Source organism: Mus caroli, unplaced genomic scaffold, assembly GCF_978045245.1.
Source record: "Mus caroli unplaced genomic scaffold, Mus_caroli_1 scaffold_19, whole genome shotgun sequence".
In the NCBI taxonomy this organism is placed as follows: Eukaryota; Metazoa; Chordata; class Mammalia; order Rodentia; family Muridae; genus Mus; species Mus caroli.
Window position 1 is genome coordinate 77,671,357 of NW_028227274.1, and position 21,844 is coordinate 77,693,200.

Below are 21,844 nucleotides of genomic sequence, written 5' to 3' on the forward strand. Positions count from 1 at the left end.
AGAATAAAGTCACTTAGTAATTCTTGGGACATAGTATGTAAACTGGCTAATAGTCTTCTAATGATAAGTTGCCCTCTATTGGCTGCTAAGGTCAGAGTCTTACCCATAGTTCTAGATACAGATTGCCTTTCCATCACTAGAGAACAACAGAGCTTTCCTCTTTGTCATTTCCCGGCTCCATACCTTTCCTATCCATGAGCTTTGGTTTTGTTTTTTCTGAACCAAGTGTCTTCAAGTGTCTTTATTATCATAAAATGACAAAAAAGAAATACTTGGTTGTTGAGATATCTTTATTACAAGATTTCAAACAGTTAAGCTTAGAAACTAAATATTCATTACGTTTACTAATAATATTTGACACATAACAATTATATTATTAAATTAATTTATTATTATTATTTTATTTATTTACAGTCCAGACGTTTCCTCCCACAGTCCCTCCTCCCACAGTTCCTCTTCCCATTCCTCCTCCCTCCTGTCTCTGAGAGGATGCTCCCCCTCCCATTAGGCCTCTCCCCTCCATGGGACCTCAGGTATTTCCAAGATTAGGTATGTCTTCTCCCACTGAGGGCTGACCAGGCAGACCTCTGCTATATTTGTGCCAGGGGCTTGGATCAGGGGGTTCAGATCAGTTCATATATGCTGTCTGGGAGCTCCTGGGGCTCAGGGTTAGTTGAGACTGCTAGTCTTCCTATGGGGTCTCCCTCCTCTTCTTCCTTCCTTCCCCTAATTCAAACATAGGAGTCCCTGACTTCAGCTATTAAGAACAAGGACATCATGAGCTTTGCAGGCAATTGGTTGGAACTAGGAAATATCATCTTAAGTAAGATAACCCAGACCCAAAAGGGTATGCATTGTATACACTCACTAATAAGTGGATATTAGCCAAAAAGTACAAAATACCTAGGATACAACCCACAGAATTTAAGAAGTTGAACAAGTAGAAAGGCCCAAGTGAGCATGCTTCAATCTCGCTTAGAAGGAGTTAGAAAATAATCACTGGAGGCAGAGGAAGGGAGGAAGGGAGGAACTGGGTGGGATAGGGGAGGAGGGGAAAGGTATGAATGATCAGGTATGGGGGTGGGTGGAACAAAAGAGAAGCCCAGAGGGCTAGTAGAATGAATGGAAATAAGGTGTTGGAAGTGGGGGAATCCTCTAGAAAGCACCAGAGACCTGGGAGGTGAAACAGTCTCAGAACCCAATTGGAGTGACCTTAGATGAAAAGTCCAACAATGGGGAGAGGGAACTTGAAGCGTCCACCTCCAGTAGATAGACAGGGCCTCAAGTGGAGAGATGGAGTTACCAACCCACAGTCAAAATTTCTGACCCATATACTGGGGCATAGAATATGGGTCATACCAGGGCCACGAAGCAGGAGTGTGTGGGTTGGTGAGCAGGGAGAGTGGGGAGGGGATAGGGCGTTTTCAGAGGGGGAACCAGGAAAGGGGATAACATTTGAAATGTAAATAAAGAAAATATCTAATGTTCTGACCCAGAATGGTCCCTGTCTAAAAGAATGTCAAGGACAAAAATGGAGAAGAGACTGAGAAAGGAGGTCCAGCGACAGGCCCAACTTGGAATCCATCTCATGAGGAGGTACTAAGACATGACCCTATTACTGATGCTATGGTGTAGTACAGCCAAGAGCCTAGAATGACTGTCCTCTGAGAGGTCCAGCCAACAGCTGACTGAGACCGATGCAGGTATTTACACACAACCATCAGATTGAAGTCGAGAACACCACGTGCTTTCAAAAAGCCACTCACTGCATTGTGAGCTCCATGGAATATCACCTACCCTATGAACTCTGCTAAGCAATAAATATGGGAACCACATCCTACCTCAGTGAGGCGTGCCATTGGTTCCTGTAAGAGAGTTTACTGTCATAAATAAAGCCACTGACTCTGCCTGGTTCCTATAGGCCTGTCCTTCTCTTTCCCCTACCACCTTCCTCTTTCTAACTGACTTCCTCAGATATGTCAGTAACCCTAGGAAAACATCTGACATTGTTAAACACATGGAGACCATTGCATGCACCCATACTTTCTCATATGGAGGCAAACAAATGATAGGAGGAATCTTTTGGTCACTCTGTGTCTTATCTCCTGAGATACTGTCTCTCAGGGAACATTAACGCTGCCATTTGATTAGCAAGCTCCCAGAATCACCTGTCTGTCGACCACACTCCCACTGATATTAAAAGCATGTACCCCCCATGCCCGACAATGACAGTGATGCTGGGGATTTGAACTCACATCCTCAAGCTTTCACAGGAGGCATTCTTTTTTTTAATTAATTAATTTACTTTATATATTTTTGTCTTTGTTTTTAATTAGATATTTACTTTTTTTACATTTCAAATGTTATCCACTTTCCTGGTTTCCCCTCTGAAAACCCCCTATCCCCTCCTCTCTCTCCCTGCTCACCAACCCACCCACACCTGCTTCCTGGCCCTGGCATTCCCCTACACTGGGGCATAGAACCTTCACAGGACCAAGGGCCTCTCCTCCCATTGATGACTTACTAGGCCTTCCTCAGCTACATATGCAGCTGGAGCTATGAGTCCCACCATGTGTACTCTTTGGTTGGTGATTTAGTCCCTGGGATCCCTGGGGGTACTGGTTGGTTCATATTGTTTTTCCTCCTATGGGACTGCAAACCCCTTCAGCTCATTGGATCCTTTCTCTATCTCCTTCATTGGGGACCCTGCACAGTAGGCATTCTTAAACACTGAGTCAACTTCCTGTACTGAAGTATTATTTTTAACTGAAAATATATTTAAATGACACGCATTTAAATAAAAAGTCTGATTCTTATGTGTTTCCCTTTGTTTTCTGCTAATATTCATATGGAGGGTGCTTTAACATTTCCAGTATCTTACAGTTATTTGTACTGTCACTTACGAAACTTCCTACTAATTCAGTTGCTCTTCCATATACTTCTCTGTGACTCATTCTGAGAATCCAAAGTGTATGGTTGGTTGATAAGGAAGACAGGAAGAGCTCACATGGTGTAAAGTGAGGATCCATGGGAGAGAAACTTATCTCATGACTTATAAAGAAATATTAATTAAGATGTGAACCAGTAAGAATGTGTTAAGTCTAGTTGAACAGAGGGAGAAGATGGTTACATTAAAAGAAAAAAAAATTACTCTAGAAGGTAAATTTAGAAGCGTTAGTTGACATTTCCCACCCCTCTGGAGGTATACATAGCTGTCCATATGGATCTGAAACAACATTCACAGCCTGTAACCATTCTGATCAGACTGAACACTGGCAAATATGCTGCCCCACTCTTGGTTACAACTGCTTTCCAGCCAATACCCTGTGTGTGTTGTATGTTTGCTCTTCATGACAAACCATTTATAAACTGTAAGCTTACAGTCAGTGAGATGACTCTGAGGGTAAAAGTACTTACCACTAAGCCTGATGACTGAATCCTATCCCTGGCACAAACACACTGGAAGAAGATAATTGACTCGGGCGACTTTGACTTGATATAAAATATGTATGGTACATGCACACCACACACTCAGCAGTAGCTGAGAGCTCACATCTAGAGACACAGCCATGAAAGACAAAGCAACCGGGAGCAGCAAGAGCTTTTCAATGCCTGCCCCAGTGATCCACTTCCCACAAGACCACTCTTTCCCAAACACTTCCATCAACTAGGGACCAGGTGTTCAAACATATGAGATCATTCAAACCACCAAAATCTCTTATTCTTCAAGAATATAACATAATCTTTGGGAGATAGAGACAAAGGAAAGAAACCATCACTCAGTACTGACCTGGAGTTTAACTATTCTCCTCCAGAAAACTGATGCAAACAAAAGAGACAAATGAGCAGACAAGACCTATATATTCCCAGCTATTCTTTCTCTTTACCCAGAATTCAGTGTTCATTTGCTGAATTACCATTGCCTTGCCTAGTCAAATCGTGCTTTGAAAAAGTCATCCTGTTGTAATTAATTTATGACTCAGATGTTATGTGACCTTTCTTGATGAAATGTGAACAAACATGTATTCACCTGAGATAGAGCACTGCTTAAAGATCAAGAAAGAATTCTACCCAGGTCTTGCCTAGTGAATCAGTCAGTTCCTTGTAGTTATTTATAGGAGCCCAGGTGAAAAATTCCTTAGAAAGCATGAGTGGCCCCAAAGCAGCTGCATCACCAAAAAGCTCATCCCAGCAGAGGAACAACTCTGAAAGCCGCATCCCAGAGCTCTCTGCCTAGCTTTCTGAGTCTCTGCCCCCTGCTGACAATCGATCTTCTAAATTTGTGGGAAAAACTTTGAATTGAGGGACTTACAGAGCTTCTAGAACCTGTAGCTTTCATTACACAAGTGTAGCCTTTCCTCTTTATTTCAGCAGTGAATGTTTCAATCAGGAGGGAACAGTTATACAACTGTCCATCCCTTCTGTCGGCTGTTCTCTTTTATTTCTGCCCTCTCTTTTATGATGGTATAAAGTGTCTTACTGTTTTTTCTATTTCTGACTGAACATTATATTACCATGTCATTATATTACCATCCATTCCTAGTTGACCTGTTATAAGACCCTGTACTAAACACTGACACCCAAAAGAAGTGCCCTTCAATGACCAACTGAGTGAGTCTGATAACTATAAGTTAGGCACAAATCTTTAGAAAGCAATTTAACAAACATCTAACATTCATTTTCTAAATTTATATCAATGTCCTTCCAACTAGGTCCTATGACCCCCTCAGCAACAGTTCTTCGTCCTAGGTCAAGTTCAAGTTTGTCTCCTTCCTCTGGAGGATGCTTTAATTAGAAAGCATTTGTTACACCCATAATAGTTGTGTAAGTACTGAACCAGAAACCCCATCTTGCTTGACATGTTGATATTGCAGTATACTCACCCCACAACCAAGCATGACTGTGATCATTGTCTTCCAGCATCCTATATGGTTCCTTCTGGCACAGCAGAAGCCATCTCTCATGTGCTACAGTGGAGGTATCTGAGTACAAAGAATATGGGGTGAGGCCACAGGAAGTATCCGGGTTAGCCATTGCCTACCAGGGACCTATTGACTTTATTACTGGCCCAGAGGTGAAAGTAAAGGTGGTCCATTGGATTTCATCATTCTAGTGGAAGACAGGGGCACCAGAACACCATTTGTTGCCTATGAAACTTGTATACTTGTGGTTTACCAGAAAGCTCTAGGAACTATATGGTGTACTTCAGATGTACCACCATTAGTACTTTCAATCTACCTATCTAAGGATGAGTTCTCAGAAAGGGGTCCCAGCCACCATCGGCAAGAAGTCACCACACTTCCACCTCTCTGTGCTTACCCTTGCCACCAGGAATATGAATACAGGTAAAAGAGGCAAAACAAACAAACAAAAACAGGCACAGAGGAAAAGATAAAAATAAATCTGAAAAATGAGAGTTGCTACTTAAAGGGGATTAGAACAGATTGCTGGGGAATAGATGATAGAAGCAATGTGTTTTGATGGTGTATGGAGGCTATGCTATATTAAAAGAAAGTAGTTAGAAATGATAATATCCAGGAAGCAGACACATTTGGTCCTGGCAGATGATGATGATGAAGTCCTAATGGATAATATTGGAAATGATGATCAAAGTAATGATGGTGTCTAAAATGAACTAAGCATGGAATACTCCAAGTTTTCAGGACAGAGTTCATCTGTTGTGACCTTGACCCTTCTGCTGTTCAAAGCAATGTGTCACTGGACATGAGTAGGGCTTGTTAAAGTAGATTGGCGTATTTTATCTTGTTAGGTATCATATTTCTTTGAAACCTGAAGTTGTTGAATTATCTCAAATGACATGTTACCATTTTGTTCAAATAGATATAATTGAATTTCCCAGTAAAACATAGTATGCACTGTTAGAAGAAAGAAAAATGTCTTTAAATTTGTGATACTTTAGTTATAGAAAATGAATATTTTGCATTAGGTATTTGTATTACAACCATGATAGGTTGTAGTAAGCCATAATGCTGATAACCTGTTCAATGTCTTTGTGGTCTAATAACCTGAATATTCTTTTGAGACTTCTATCAGTTTTAAAAACAACAAAAATCTACATTGGGAGTCAGAGGAATAAGGAAAGCCAGCCATCATAGTCCTCTGGCTCAGACACAAGTTTTTTCTGTCTTATAGCTAAATTGTGGAGTATGTTCAACAATGAGGTTTATCATCTAGATCTTGCATGAACCAATACCACTGGCAGTTGCTTTATGGTTTATAAGGACAAAGGGAGCCTCACATACACATACATGTGATGACTTTGTACTCCCTCCAACTGCTATTTTTACTATTTTCCAAATTTACTTGCGAATTGAAAACATACCTAAAGGTGAGCACCAGATGATGAAAAAATTAAAGTTTTTATGATTTTTAATTATGGGTAGATAGGTGTAGGTAGGTAGGGGGTTATCTGTACATGATTGCCTGTACCTGCAGAAGCAAAATGTATTCAAATCCCTATGGCTCTAGAATTTCAGGTTATTGTGAGTCAATTGATATAATGGTTGGGTATAGAACTTGGTCCTCTGGAAGAGCAGTGCATGCTCTTAAGCACTAATCCATCTCTGCTACTCAGTAATAAAAATGTTTTATAGAAGGTAGATTTTCTTTTGGATAATATTTCTTATTGATATCCACTCCAAGAGAGTACCAGTTGGTTTTGTAAATATAAAAAAGAGAGTTCATCAATAGATCTCATCACATACATCCGGTTTTCATCCAAAGAAAGTAGCCTGGATGGAAGATACTAACCCATCTAGCCCCTAAAGGCCAGTCATTTTCCATTAGTCATTCTGCCTTCTCATTTGGGGATGCTGCCTCCACTGTGGGTCATCAAAGATATCTTCACTTTGATGGGTGCTGGCTTGCGCTCTGGCCATCCATGCTACTGGTTCTGACAAACCTCAGGCCAGCACTAAACCTTTGCCTTGCCATAGGCTATGTCTTGCTTCTGAAAGGGACTGAGACTATTTTAAAAATTCCATCCCCTGTACACATTTGTGCGAAGGAGATGAGTGCACAACAAATATGCTGGAGGAATAGCTACCCTCTTCTAGGGAAAGTTTAATATTTTCATCTGCATTATTTTAGCATTTGTGATTTCTGTAGACTTGCATGGGTTTAGAGCCTTTAAATGCTCAGTAGAGTGGCATTTTCCTGTGCATTAAACTTCTTTCCTTGGAAACTACAGCTTGCCACAAATATTGCTAAATTTGTCTTTGAATGATCCAATGAGTCACTTTCATCTAATTCCCTCCTACATGGCCCATGGGTGCTTTATTTATTTTATTTTTTGCATATCATAAATCTAATTTAAGATCTATCCTAAACCATTCAAATCTGCTAGATCCTCTTCTAATTCACTAATATCATGTAACAGAGGTCATAAAAAGCTTCAAAGCTCTTTATCAGTCCAGTGATCCTTACGGAATCAACCATGTTGTGTAATGTTTTCCTTATTTGTAAAGACTTTCATTTGTCTTGTTTTATTTTATATATAGTGGTATTTTACCCACAAGTATGCAAGTGCACAATGTGTATATGGTGTCCTCAAAGACCAGAAGAGTGTGTAGGATCCTCTGAATGGCACTGGAATTACAGATAGTTGTGAACCACAAGGAGGTGCTGTAATGGAACCATGTTCCTGTGAAGAGCAGGTTGCCACTGAGCCTTCTCTCCAATCCTGTCAACCTCATGCTTAACTGTACTGAGAGAGAGAGAGAGAGAGAGAGAGAGAGAGAGAGAGAGAGAGAGAGAGAGAGAGAGAGAGAGAGAAACAAAGCCTAGATCTGAGCTGGAAATCACCTGAATGCCCCCTCTCCGAGGACTGTCTGATCCGATGAGTTATCAAAGGCACAAAACAGCTCCCTCAGTAAAGCCTATCTATCCTTTCTTGTCCCCCAGACTGTGACATTCATGGGGAACTCAGCTGGCAATAATCAAATCTTTCTAATGTCTTGTGTTATCCAGCCTCTTGGGGGCTTATTTCTTTCATATGACTTATGCTATGCAGCCTTTTTTCTTGAGGAGGGATGAGTATGCATACTAATACATGTCTCTGCTTTTGGGATGCTCAGATTGATCCCCTCTATCCTAATGTTTTACAGAAGCCAGATTGTGAGGGGTTATTTCATCCCTTGTGAGGTTTTGTTTTGTTCTGATTTGTTTCATTTTTAATGAAGCACCACATTTCATTTTTGCAAGTATGTAGATGGTTAAATAAAATGAGATTATCATATAATTACTATATGTCTCTTTCCTCCCTCAACACCCTCTTATATAAGCCTCTCTATTCTCTCTCAAATTCATAACCTCTTTTCTTCATAAATCATCATTGGGTGCATATATGTATGTATATATTCAGATGGTTACCCCAGCCAGAGGTGGAAAATAAGTCCTCATTCCTAAAGTCACCACACATACTTCAGGAAAAGAGCCCAGACCTGACCTGTAACTGACTTGAATCCTCCACCCCGAGGACTAGTTTCCATAGTACCAGAAAGCACCATTCAATCTTCTAAAGGAGATAGGAAATCAACAGTCTTACCAGCTGTGATACCCAATGATTAGAATGGCTCAATAACCCTAAGGGTACAGTAGTGGCATGCCTACCTTCGGGTAACCAATTGTTCTCTCACTGGACTTGAGACATGTAACAAAAGGGAAACCAAGCCTGGTACTGGAAACCTAGCTAACTACTCAGTGCTGATTAAGTTGTAGTTATTTGAGGAGAATCTGCAACTTCTAATTTACTAAACCAGCGTGCCTAGTTTTAAGAGAAACAACAACAAACCCTTCTCTGTTTCAAGAAGTTCAGACTCAGGGTAGTACCCAGTTTTCAGTCATGTCTACAATGCTATTATTAAGCTACTCACTCCATGCAGAATCATACATCAGCCCTACAGGAATCTTCTATTCTCTCTCTCTCTCTCTTTCTCTCTCTCTCTCCCTCTCCCCCCCCTTCCTCTCTCTCCAGTGTTAAGTTCTTCTCACTGGATTCTGAGTTTAGAAGCGAAGGTCCATTCTTGTCACCCAAACCAAAGGCAACACAACCACTTAAAATATATCTTCTTATTGAAATACTGATCTCTTTAAAACTATGCCTTCAGGGATTAAAACACATTGCTTAGCCCACTGCCCATTAGGAAGGCATACTTGTATGCCCTAAGCCAACCCTATTATTAAGGAGGTATATGACCCTCTAACATGAAGACTCTATTAATCATTCCATTTGTTTACATCTCAAATGATATCCCATTTCCTGGTTACCCCTCTGCTTACCCCCTCCCCCATCCCACATCTGCTCTCTCCCCTCCATTTTGCCTGTCTAAGGATGCTCCCCCACCCACCCATACTCTATCCACCGCTCCAGCATCCCCCTACTCTGGGACATCAAACTTCCTCAGGACCAAGGGCCTCCCCTCTCATTACTATCAGGCAAGGCCATCCTCTGCTACATAGGTATCTGGAGCCAAAGATCCCTTTAGGTACACTCCTTGGTTGATGGTCTAGTCTCTGGGAGAACTGGGTGGTCAGGTCAGCCTATGTTGTTCTTCCAATGGAGTTGCAATCCCCCTCTACTCCTCCAGTCCTTCCACCAGCTCCTCCACCAGGTTCCCTGAGTTTAAGCTGATGGGTGACTTCAAGCATCTGCCTCTACATTGGTCAGTTGCTGTCCAGACCGCCCCAGGAACTGTCACACTTGGTTCCTGTCCTCAAGCTCCTCTTGACCACAGCAACAGTGTTGACTTAAAAAAAAACAAAAAACAAAACAAAACAAAAAAACCAAAAAAAACAAACAAACAAAAAAATTGAACATCGCTTAGTTGTATCCCCAGGTGGGGCCATTCCCTAGTTGGCCCTTCCTTCAGTCTCTGTTCCATTTTTTGTCCCTTTTCTTCTTTTGGACAGGAACATTTCTGAGTTTAAAAAAAAAAAAACAAAAAAACAAAAAAACTATGCAATGGTTGGCTCCATCCCTCGACCAGGGGCTATGCCTATCTACTGGAGGTGGCCTCCACAGGTTCTATCTCTCCCTTCTCTGTGCATTACTGCTAAAGTCAATCCCATTGGATCCTGGGAGCCTCACTTTTCTCTGGTGTCTGGAACCCTCCAGAGGTTGTCCCCAGTTCCTCATCCCCCCTGCTACCTATTTTTATTCGGTTTCCTGACCCTCTGTACTTCTCTCACATCTCCTCCAGATTCTGATCCCGCCACCCTTATTTCCTCCTTTCTCTGTCTCTTATCTCCTTCTCCTTCCACCTCCCACAATCATCCTGTTTCCCACCTCAATGCAGGACTGAAGCATCCACCCACTGATCTTCCTTGGTGCTCCATATGGTCTGTAGGTTGTATCATATGCATTGTGAGCACTCCTGGGCATATACCCAAAAGATGTTCCAACATATAACAAGGATGCATGCTCCACTATGTTCATAGCAGCCTTATTTATAATAGCCAGAAACTGGAAATGACCCAGACATCCTTCAACAGAAGAATAGATGCAGAAACTGTGGTACATGTACATAATGGAGTACTATGCAGCAATTAAAAACAATGATTTCATGAAATGCCCAGGCAAATGGATGGAACCAGAAAATATCATCCCTAGTGAGGTAACTTAGTCACAAAAGAGCACACATGGTATGTACTCACTAATAAGTGAATACTAACCCAAAAGCTCACGATGCATATGGTACAACCTGAGATGGCTGGGTCCTTGTTACATGTCTTATCTGTCATCCTAGAGCAACTTTTGCTCTCCAGATAAGTTTTGGTTCTTTTGTCCCTGTTCGGGTATCAATAGTACTATATAACTTTTCCTTGGAAAACAAGGATAAACATCTATTTATTTAAAATATGTCAGAGGTTAAAGACCAAAGAAATTATTCCATCCAATTCTTACTTGCTGAAACAAGGAGATTATTGTAGTTTAGAGGTTTGTGGGTGATAGGTTACTTACAGAAATATGAGTGTCTCAAGATAAACTATATCAACAAAAGCCTGAGCCAGCATGGGTAACAGCTTACAAAAGGTACATGCTGGGGCTGTTTGCCACAGCTGCAAGTAGCATAAATGGCTTCTCATAGATGCCCAGGGAGGGGGGATTGGATAGGGGGTTTCTGGAGGGAAAACCAGGAAAGGAGATAAATAAAATATACAAAAATAGTTTCTTCTTCCCAACAATTGCTAACTGCATTTCTAACCCCAAGAGATCACGTGCATCCTATAAGTTTCTGAGCTTCCTGACCTTGCACATTTCATTAGCTTCTGGTTTTACGTGTCTCCTTTCTTCATCGAGGTATACATGTTTCAATTCAGAGGAAAAGGCTATGTACATAAATAATCTAAGATGTGAAGCCACTGTTTAGTTTTCTCAGGTATTAAAAAGTCTCTGCTTTCTTTAAATGAAAATTTGATGTGTTTATTATAGTCATCTCTCCAACTTAATTAAATTTATTTTAGTGATGAGCTTATAGATCTAAGGGTTTGTATTATACTTTTGACAAGGAATTATATAGTTGACTTATCCAAGATTTCAAATTTCCCATCATTAACATGAAAAATGTTGATTTATTCACAGATAAACTCCATCTTGTTTCAATTCTAAGCCCTTAAAGATACAGTGCTGTCCTGTAAGTAAGGTTTGTTATGCATCTGTCTGGGTTGGAAAGCTGAGAAATTTGGGTTCTTTAGCAAGTTAGTTGCTTCCAATTCATGAGAAGTGGCTTTTCTTTCTCGCTACTCACAAATAGGTTCATCATAATAATTTAGTTTTAGAATTTTCAAGACTATAGAGTTTTTTGAACGTCTTAGAAATTATTTACATATAAGAAAATAAAACAAGAGTGGATGCTCACAGTCAGCTATTGGATGGATCACAGGGTCCCCAATGGAGGAGCTAGAGAAAATACCCAAAGAGCTAAAGGGATCTGCAACCCTATAGGTGGAACAACATTATGAACTAACCAGTACCCCAGAGCTCTTGACTCTAGCTGCATATGTATGAAAAGATGGCCTAGTCGGCCATCACTGGAAAGAGAGGCCCATTGGACACACAAACTTTATATGCCCCAGTACAGGGGAATGCCAGGGCCAAAAAGTGGGAGTGGGTGGGTAGGGGGCTGGGGGGGGGAGGGTATGGGGGACTTTTGGGATAGCATTGGAAATGTAATTGAGGAAAATACCTAATTAAAAAAAAAAGAAAGGATCTGCCACCATGAATGTGGAATGCCTTTGCAAAAAAAAAAAAAAAAAAAAAAAAAGAATCACCTTAAATGCCTGATAATTGTTTATACCTGAGATCATGCTCATTCTTGACTTTCTGTTCCCTTTTGGCAGTGTGTTATTCACACTTGAAGTCTTCACTCTTTATAACCTAGTCATTCAATTCTTTCCAATCTGGCTTTCATTTATGTAACTGGATATATTTTCCCCATGTAACCAAGGGCCTGCATATGGCTCTATTGGATAATTAAGTCTGTGATATTCATATTCATTGTGTATGTGATTTACTTTGGCTCTTTTACAAAATGAAGACTCACACTGGAGTCTACAAGGATGCCCAAGAGTATGGACTATTTACAAGATTGTATCTCAAGTCAATAATTTATTTTTTGTGTGATAGTTAGCTTTAATTGCCAATGTCACATAATCTAGAATCACCTGGAATAAAATTTTGACATGTACAGTGTGAACCTGTAATAAAAAAAAAAAGAAAATAAAACTAATGAGTCTCTGGCATAATTATTTTGTATTGAAGGAACCTGCAGAAGTGAATTAAATAAGAACACTAGTTTTGGGTTTGTTTGTTTTTATTTTACTAAGGACTTCAAATTTTCCTAAAGGTTAGAGTGATATTCATTAACATCATTTGTCACTTGAAACTTTCTTAGTGTGCTTGATTGCATGATTTGAATATTGAATGTACAATGCATAGTTTATAGGTAGATTAGTTACCTAACTACCTACCAGGTCTCAATATATCTTTAGCACCACATAAATTTTCTCATGCATAATATGTTCATTATTACTAAAAGCAAGCCATATGATTCCTAATGATAGTCTATTTTGAAACTGAGACAACTGTGTAGACCCTCATGCACACACACACACACACACACCTGTGCAAACTGTTACAAAATGACAAGCTCAGACATAAACACAAACAGAAATATGTTCCAGGTCTCAGAACATTTTCTAGACAACATATTTTGATGGATGGAAAGTCAGATAAAGGACAATAAGAGACACTAGAGGTGGCAAAGCATGAGACTAGTTCTGACTGTGAAATTTCATTACACATACCAGTCTATGAGGATTTTGATCAGGTCATACAGAGACACAGAAGACATGACTTGAGAATTATTTTGGGGAGCAGTAGAAATTGAAAAAATTTACTACCACTTCAATATTTTCCTTATTCCATGTTCTTACAAAAAAATAAATAAAAGTGTATTGGCTCGTCTCCCTCATTATTCTTACCTGCCCACTGTAATATCCTGCGCAATTCAATTTGTATCCTAGAGTTAGTCATATTTAAATAGGTTCTTTGAAACTTCACCATTCATGATGGAATGGGTTGATTCTTGTGTGCGCTAATGTGCCCCTCTTCTTGTGTGCCACTAAAGATAGCACTGTTACTTTGCAGAAATGCAATCTTAGATATCATTCTTCTTTTACAGAGGAACCGAATCCCCTGTTAAGTTCTGTGGTCCTTGATGGTCACAGTATCATCACTGTCACACCTTTCCTGTTAAGACTTGAGGAATTTTCCTCACCATGAGATATGCTAACAAATGCTGATTCCCATGCTAGAGACATCACAAAATACCATAGCATTTCTTAATTATCACAATAATTTTGTGCGGTGGCTATCAACCTACTATACAACTTTAAAATAACTGAGCTGTCAAATAGAGAGGTATGTATTAGACCCTAGGCCTCTGCACTACCTCGCTAGGTATGGGCCCTTGCCAAATCTGTCTCCTTGGACTCATTGATTAAAATGCAAATACACCTGTGATTTATAGTCTTAGCAGCTAAGATCCCTGCTACTAATCCTGCTTTAGGGAGGATTAGTTGACAACCCAGTAAGAGTAAGAATTGAATTCTGAAGTTGTGCTGGAGGGCTGGTTTTGATGATGAAATGACAAAGTATAAATACTATTTCATAGCTTTGCCTTGAGCTACTACTGTCCCATTTAGCCATAAACTACATGGATGGCTGGTAAAACAGATGGAAGACCCATTGCCAGATAAGAAAGGGGTCTGTCATTCCCGGAGAAAATAAGCCTGTCCCTAATCTCTCCCCTCCTCTGCCAGTCCCTTCTAGGCTCATGATTGCCTGGAAATTCACAGAAGGTCCGTTTTCTAGTGAACAGAATAAGGCTCCTTGAGGCAGCTGCATCTCTCTGTGGCTTCTGAGACTATGATATATTTGTGTCTAATCCATAATTAACTTGGAAGATATAATATTAATTATTTTCCTCAACTGTTAACCAGTGGGGTGTTTCCCTCCCTCATTTCTCTCCTCACACACTAACCTGTCAGTCTCTGGTAATTGTTGCACGAACAGGTTTGACTAAATCTCCAAGGAGCACCAATTCTCTTGTTCCATTAGTGAGAACACATATAGATCATTTCCAGCACTAATCTAGGGCTAAAATCAATTATGTCTCTTGTATTTAAAAATTAAATTGATTCACCATGGGAGCAGAATGAAGGCAAAATACATTCTTCTTATTATGTGTAATTACAATTGTAAAACATTTTCCTTTGGAATGTGATTTCTGCCTACAGAGGCTGAAGTGGGTAAGTTTGAAGTGTTTAGTGGAAATGCTAGGATTCCTCTCAGATCTTTCCTTGGGCTTTTGTTTTCCACACTTCCCCAGACCTCTTCCCTTCTCATTATTATAATACTGTTATAAAACTGGGAGATCCTCTAGGGCTTCTCAGCTTTCAAAAACTCTCAAATGCAGATTAGAAGCAAACTCTAGACTAGGGAGAGAGAGAGACAGACAGAGAAAAACAGAGTCAGAGACACAGATAAAGAAACAGAGACATAGAGAGAACTAATTATGGATATAAGCTCCAAGCTTCAATCTTATCACTATTTGTGTAGTATTATTAGCTTGGCCAGAGCTAGTTTAGATTCTATAGGAAATCTGTACATAAAATGAAGGTCTTACATTTTGATGAACGACCTCAGTCCATGTTAAAAAATAATAGAGATTTCTTTTGAAAGTAAAGATAATATCTGGTTTTGAGAGGTATATATATATATATATATATATATATATATATATACTCTATCAGGAACACAGAATCAGCTGGCTCTTTCCTATGCTCAGTTATCAGACTCCTTATTTTCTCCTCCCCCCCCCCCCGCCAAAAAAAAAATGCTGTAATTTTTTTTAAACCCAGCAAAATCACTTTAGGAGTACTTTGTTTCCAAAAATAATGATAAGCACTCACATAAATGACTTCCAGACTAAAACACAACCATTCAAAACTACACACTTACCTAAATAACAACTTTTTAAGCCCCAAAATATTCTAAGTATTTTAGACTGTTTAGACACCAAAAAAAAAATGTTTTTTTAATCTGGCATTCATATTTATTTTGGAGCACTAGCTTTTTGTTTACTAAGTCAAGAAAACTTGTTTACAAAAAGAACAATTTGTTATTTGGATACAAGATGTTTCTAGAAACTAAATGAGTGAGTGATAACTTGGCTTCAGAATAGTTTTAGTAAGTTTGTAAGATGAATTATCTATTAATCAGGGAAGAGAGGTTCATTTGCAAATCTCACTTTGACTGTTATGAAAAAGCTGCTATTAGTTGTCTCAAGGATTATTCAAAAAATAAAGGATAAATTATTTTGTGCTAAAAATAAAATCCTTGGTCACCTACTAATGACGAAGCCAAATTGCAGTAAAATTGGATCAACAGCATGTTTATTGTCCTTGCAAAAGTGTTCACAACACAATTGTCTATAAAACTTCCATACATAGAAAGACAAGATATCATGATAGAAATAATAATTTTGAAATCAGTTAAGAGTTACAATACAGGAAATAGTGCAACTTAGAACCTAATAAATCTACTTTCTACAAATCTGAGCACGTGGCTACCTCCTCTGTTTAATTAGTTTGATGCACATCCATTACTGACGTCAATGACAGACAACTATAATAAAACAACGTATGAAGCAGTCACTTTATTTTTCTATCAGCAACTTTAGTAAATATTATTTTCTTCTTGAACAGACACATCAATCTGTGTCATATATATTCATTTATTATTGTTGATTTATATAATTTGGAGATTGAACAATTTTTCTAACAAATGTGACATATTTTACTTGGGGTTATGGAATTCTTTCTTAGTTTGAGATACTCAACTTATTATTCTCTCTCTCTTTTTAATTCTTTGACAATGTAATACGTGCATATAATTAATTCATTTTTATTCCTTGTTATTTTCTCTTATTCCTTGCCCATTGAAACTCTTCTTCTTTCTAGAAAGCCCCTGTACTAATTTCATGCCACTTTGGGTAGACATATGGTTTGTTGAATTAATTATGACAGCTTGCTAGAGCATGCATAGTGGGTTATTTACTGGAACTTGACCAGTTTAACAATAGCAGCTCCACTCAGAGAATGATACCCACTGCTTCAGCAGCCATTAACGACCAATATTTCCTCATGAATTCCTTATCCATGCATGATGAAATGGTGATGTGTCCAATATTTTGCAGGTAGTTCTTCCTCATCTTCTGGCTCTTACAGTTTTTTGTTTATTTGTTTGTTTGTTTTGTTTTGTTTTTTCCGCCTATTCCACAATATTCCTTCTTTGGAGAGAGTGGTATAGAATAGATACACTGTTTAGAGATGAGGACTTCACAGTTGTTATTCTTAGCACTTCAACAAGCTTTGGGTCTCTGCACTAAATTCTATTTAGGCCACCCACTTAGAAAACAAGCTTCCCTGATTATTGCTTGGAGTAGCACTAATCTATGGGTATAAACATAACTCCTTAGAAGGCAATTTGATACTACATTCATTTAGCACAAGAGTGGCATCTTTGACCTCAAGGCCTATGAAAACTCAAACCAAGAACTCTTGACCAGTTCCATTTATCCAAAGTTTCTCCTTGTAGATTGGAACATCAATACAACCAGGAAGCTGCTAGTTACCCCCATAATAAAAACGCTTATACTGCACTACTAAGTCTTGCCTAACCAATTGTTATTAAAGCTCATAGCGCTCAAAGTTGTACAAGTCTGCTGATGACTTTTCTCTATCAGAGTTTTGTATAACACTTTTCCAGCACTGTGAAGATTGGCCAGTAGTGAGGACATTTCCACACTTGGTTTTCCTGGGTACTACATCCACTGTTTGTGGTATGTTCAGCCACGGGTCTTACAATTCATCGATTTCTGGTGGGCAACCAAGTGCGATAACAATTGCCTGTTTTGTTTGGAGGCCTCTAGGTCCTCCCTGATCAACAGCTCATAGAGGGGTATCCAACAACTGTTACTAGCATTTTAGTTTAAGAAACTCTGGGTACTGGGTAAATAAAGGGTATTTACAATCAAACCTTTTTTTTAATTTTTAATTGTGGATTTTAATAGACTTAGAAATAGATTTCTGTATATCCTTTTCATAACCTATACTTCTGCTTAATTCTTTCCTCTCTACTCTCATTTAACTTGTGTTCTATTATCCATCCTCTACCACTCTTAGAGGCTTTTTCCCTTTTTCCATGATCCTTTCTTACTTCCTGGCCTCTATAAACACTTCAAATTAAATATACAAATCCAAAAATTCAAAACTAAGATCTTCATATGAGAGAGGATACACAGTGTTTGTCTTTCTGGGGCTGAGATGTATTAGTCAGTATATTTTTTATATCTACTCATTTTCTTGTAAAATTTAATAATTTTGTAGCTAAATAAAATTCCATTGTATGCATGTACCATATTTTCAGGATATTGATTATTTCATGCTTTCCATATATGAAGTCACTGAATTGATTAGTACAGACATCATTAAGATCATATAAAACACAGGCAACTTTTTCTTGATGGAGTGGGAATTACTGAGCCCCTCTGAGCAAGAATGAGATCTTGAAGAATTAAAGCATGTGAAAGAAAAGAAAAATGACTAATGCCATTCAGCAGTCCTCTGTAGATAGCTAGGATAAATCCTATTTCTGTCCCTAATAGGTGCCTTTCTTACATTTTTATGTAACTCAAGGATGCCTTATATTTTCCCAAATGATCAAAAGGACTTTCAGTTAGTCTTCCACTTCCCTGTCAAGAAGAAAGTCTTAGATTAAACTCATTAACTCCAAAGTATTAGCAGCTTAATTAAAATGCAAATCCTACCCAAAAAGATTTACATGTCAATGAAAAGGAAGGAAGAGGATAATTCCTGATTTAGACACATAAGGAAGGACTTGTAGTATCTCAAGAATTAGAAGTACTATTTAAGGGCAAGGATGTTTTAATATCCATGTTACAAACCACACTATCAGAAACTGACTTTGAAACTCTTCATTAAGGGCAAAATGGCCAACTAGAAGCCATGTTGGAGCAAGTGGCTGATTACAGTTTGAGGAATAAAGAGTATTGGCAGATCTTATCATGCTACCTGGTACTCCTCCAGTTCTCCAAGAGACGTCAGTCAACACAGCAATAACCTTCTCCTAATGTTGGACTCACAAACTTCTATACGATCAGATGTGATTTGGTACTGTGACTGTAACCAAATGCAGCTGCCACCACAAGAGCAGAAATTTACCCCAGGCAAATTGGGTTACAAGACTTCCTTCGCCATGGAAAAACAGTACTGGTAAGAGTTTTACAGAACATGTTCCCACACACTACTGTCAGGGCCACCATCAGTGCCCAACAAGGAAAGCCAAAGCTGTCAGCCAAGCACAGGGCCACCATCAGTGCCCAAGGAAAGCAAAAGCTGTCAGCCAAGCACAGAGCTATACAGCCTTTGACTACCACACAACTACTGTCGAGGAATACAAACACAGAAACTTTGGCTAGATGGAGACTGCCTTAGGCATCCACAACAGAGCATAACCAAGAAGTCCATATACAAAGGAAGGTGAAAAAACACATGAGAACAAGGTTGATAAAAATCAACAGAGCACATCCTAGAACAGGATAAAGGAGAACCTACCAAAGAGACAAAAATCAATATTCAATCCAATAACTTCATTTTCATATTATCTCCACTCCACTCCCACTCTCCAGTACTGTTTTTCCATACCTTTCAGTAATTCCAGAGTCTTAGGTGTCCACCAAGTTTCCCTCTCCCCCTACTGTATTTACCATGTATAAAAAAATAAAGGAAGAGACAGTAGCAGGCCAATACTCTCCCCTGATGTTCTCTCTCTGTCTCTCTGTTTCTCTCTGTTCTCTCTGTTTTTCTTTCTCTGTTTCTGTGTGTATGTGTTTCTCTCTGTTTCTCTCTATATATCACACACACAGACACCTTTCTCCATTTTTCCTCCTTTCTTTTTCTTTTTCTCTTTCTTTTCTTTTCTTTTCTTTTTTTTTATTAGAATAGAATAGAGTTTATTTAGGGTATGGGGAGGGGAGTTGAGAGGGTAGTAGAAACAGAGAAAAGGGGGGGGGAGAGAGAGAGAGACAGAGATAGAGACAGAGACAGAGAGAGAAGAGACTAGATATGAGCATATGGAGGGGGAGGGGGAGGGGAATGGGGAAAGAGAGGGTCAGAAACAAAAAGACAAAGCAGGAACAAGAAGACAAGAGCCTCTTTCTTTTTCTAGTAACTGTTTCTCTTGCTGTTATATCCTCCAAAGCCTATAGGCTGACCTGGTTCAGGAAGTCTGGTTACAGATCTTTACTTCCTCTCTTTAGTCTACCATTGTAGAGAGAATACCTTGTGTATTGCATGGATTAAAAAGCCTATGCCTATGGCTTAGGCAGGAAATAGAGGTGGGACATCCAGTAAAGAGAAAGGATTCTGGGATAGAGCCAGACAGGGCAGGTCTGCCCAGGAAGATTTGAGAACATGAACAAATGGTACCGGGATACCTGAGTACAGGTCACAGGGCAGAATGTAGTTTAAAATAACTAGGTTACTTTTTGTTAGGATATACTCACAGAAGAACCTAGATATATGGCCAAGGTATTTGTAAATATATTTTGAGTTTGAGTCTTATTTCTGGGAGCATGGCAGACAAGTTGTTGGGTCAGCTCTCCTGTGCTCAATCTATCAGGGCTGGTTTACCCTGGTTTACTGGGCTGCCCAGGTAAGGTTCAGGGCCTACACTCATGAGTGTTCCAGCAAGTGAAGGGCAGGGACAGATCTCCAACTTTCCTGAGCCTGGGGACCAACTCTCCAGCTGTTATCACTTACTTGTTCCTCTTGATGGAGCCGGGGGTCTCTGAGTGTCTGGGGTTGTCTCAGGAGTGATCTCTGGAGTGCTGGGCCCTGCCTGTGCATTATGGCACCAGGCAGTGGTCATCTGGGGCATGATGTGCTTCCACAGACATACAAGTTGCCAGACTGGTGGTCATCTCAGGCTAACTACCTATCTAGGGCCCACTAGGTTCTAGTGGTCAATATGGGCTCAGTCCTTGCCTGGCCTGCCCGAGTGGGCCTTTGCTAGGGTATCCTGTCTCGGGCTAACTCCTGTCCATGGTCTAAGGGTCTCAGGCAGGGTTTTCCTAGTCTCTGGCTTGTTCCTTATTTGGGGAGCCCATCTTTGCCTGCCTAGCATTAGACTGGTTAGACTGTTGGTTGTCTCAGGCTTTGTAGTTCAGAACACTGAATGTAGATATAGCCTCTCTCCAATCTACCACCTCTTGCTGCACATGTGGCACCTGAAACACCTGTAGGGGCAGGTAGAAAATGTTTTTCATCAAATTATTAAAGAAATTTTTCAAAATTTAGAGAACAAGCAGCCCATGTATATAAAAGAAGCAAAGCAGGATAGGACCAGAAAAGGTGCTCCCCATGCTAGGTTATAGGAAAGGCATCCAACTCACATCACAAAGGAAACCTGCAACAGGGAAAGACAACGTTATATACAAAGGCAGTCCCAACAGAATATCTCCTGCTGTTCCAATCCAAAACATGAAAAGAAAGGAGGCTTGTACTGATGTGTTTCAGACTCTGAAATGTCACCACTACTGATTCATATCCAAAGCAAAAAATATCATTTATGATTGACAATAAAATATGGTTAAATAAATAAATAAATAAAGCAGGCTAGAAGATTCATGACAATGAAACTACCTAAAGTTAGTATTGGAAAGAGTACTTCAAAGCACACATAATGTACTATTGGAGGGGAAAAAATATGCTATTATATTCATTAAACAACAACAAAAAAGACAAGAAATTCCCAAATGTTACAAAATCAACTAAATGGCAGGTAGCAATACAGACCTGCCAGTCATAGGTGTAATATTAGTAATCTCAATTCACCCATCTAAAATGCAGACAAGTAGATTGGATTAGAAACGATTTTCTTTTTTGCTGACTTCAAAACACCTTTCTGCCAAAGATAAATACAACCTTAGGTCAAAGGAGAGAAAAATATCCTCTAAGAAAATGGGTCCAGAAAACAAGTAGTCATTCTTATATTAATATCTGACTAAATACATTCGACCCAAATTCTTTTCAGAGGAGTTACTGAGCAAGGAAATATTCCATCAGGAGGAAATTACATTTCTAAATATGTATGTTCTAAATATAGGTTCATCCAACTTGATGACGCAAACACTAACAGATTTTAAATGAATGCTAAATCAGGAACAGTGGGTGACTT

General features: G+C 39.3%; 1 pseudogene; it reads right to left on the bottom strand.

The window, feature by feature from the left end:
• Positions 1-20,795: 20,795 nt before the first annotated feature.
• On the bottom strand, positions 20,796-20,916 carry LOC115029923 (small nucleolar RNA SNORA17; annotated as a pseudogene).
• Between the last annotated feature and the right edge of the window lie 928 nt (positions 20,917-21,844).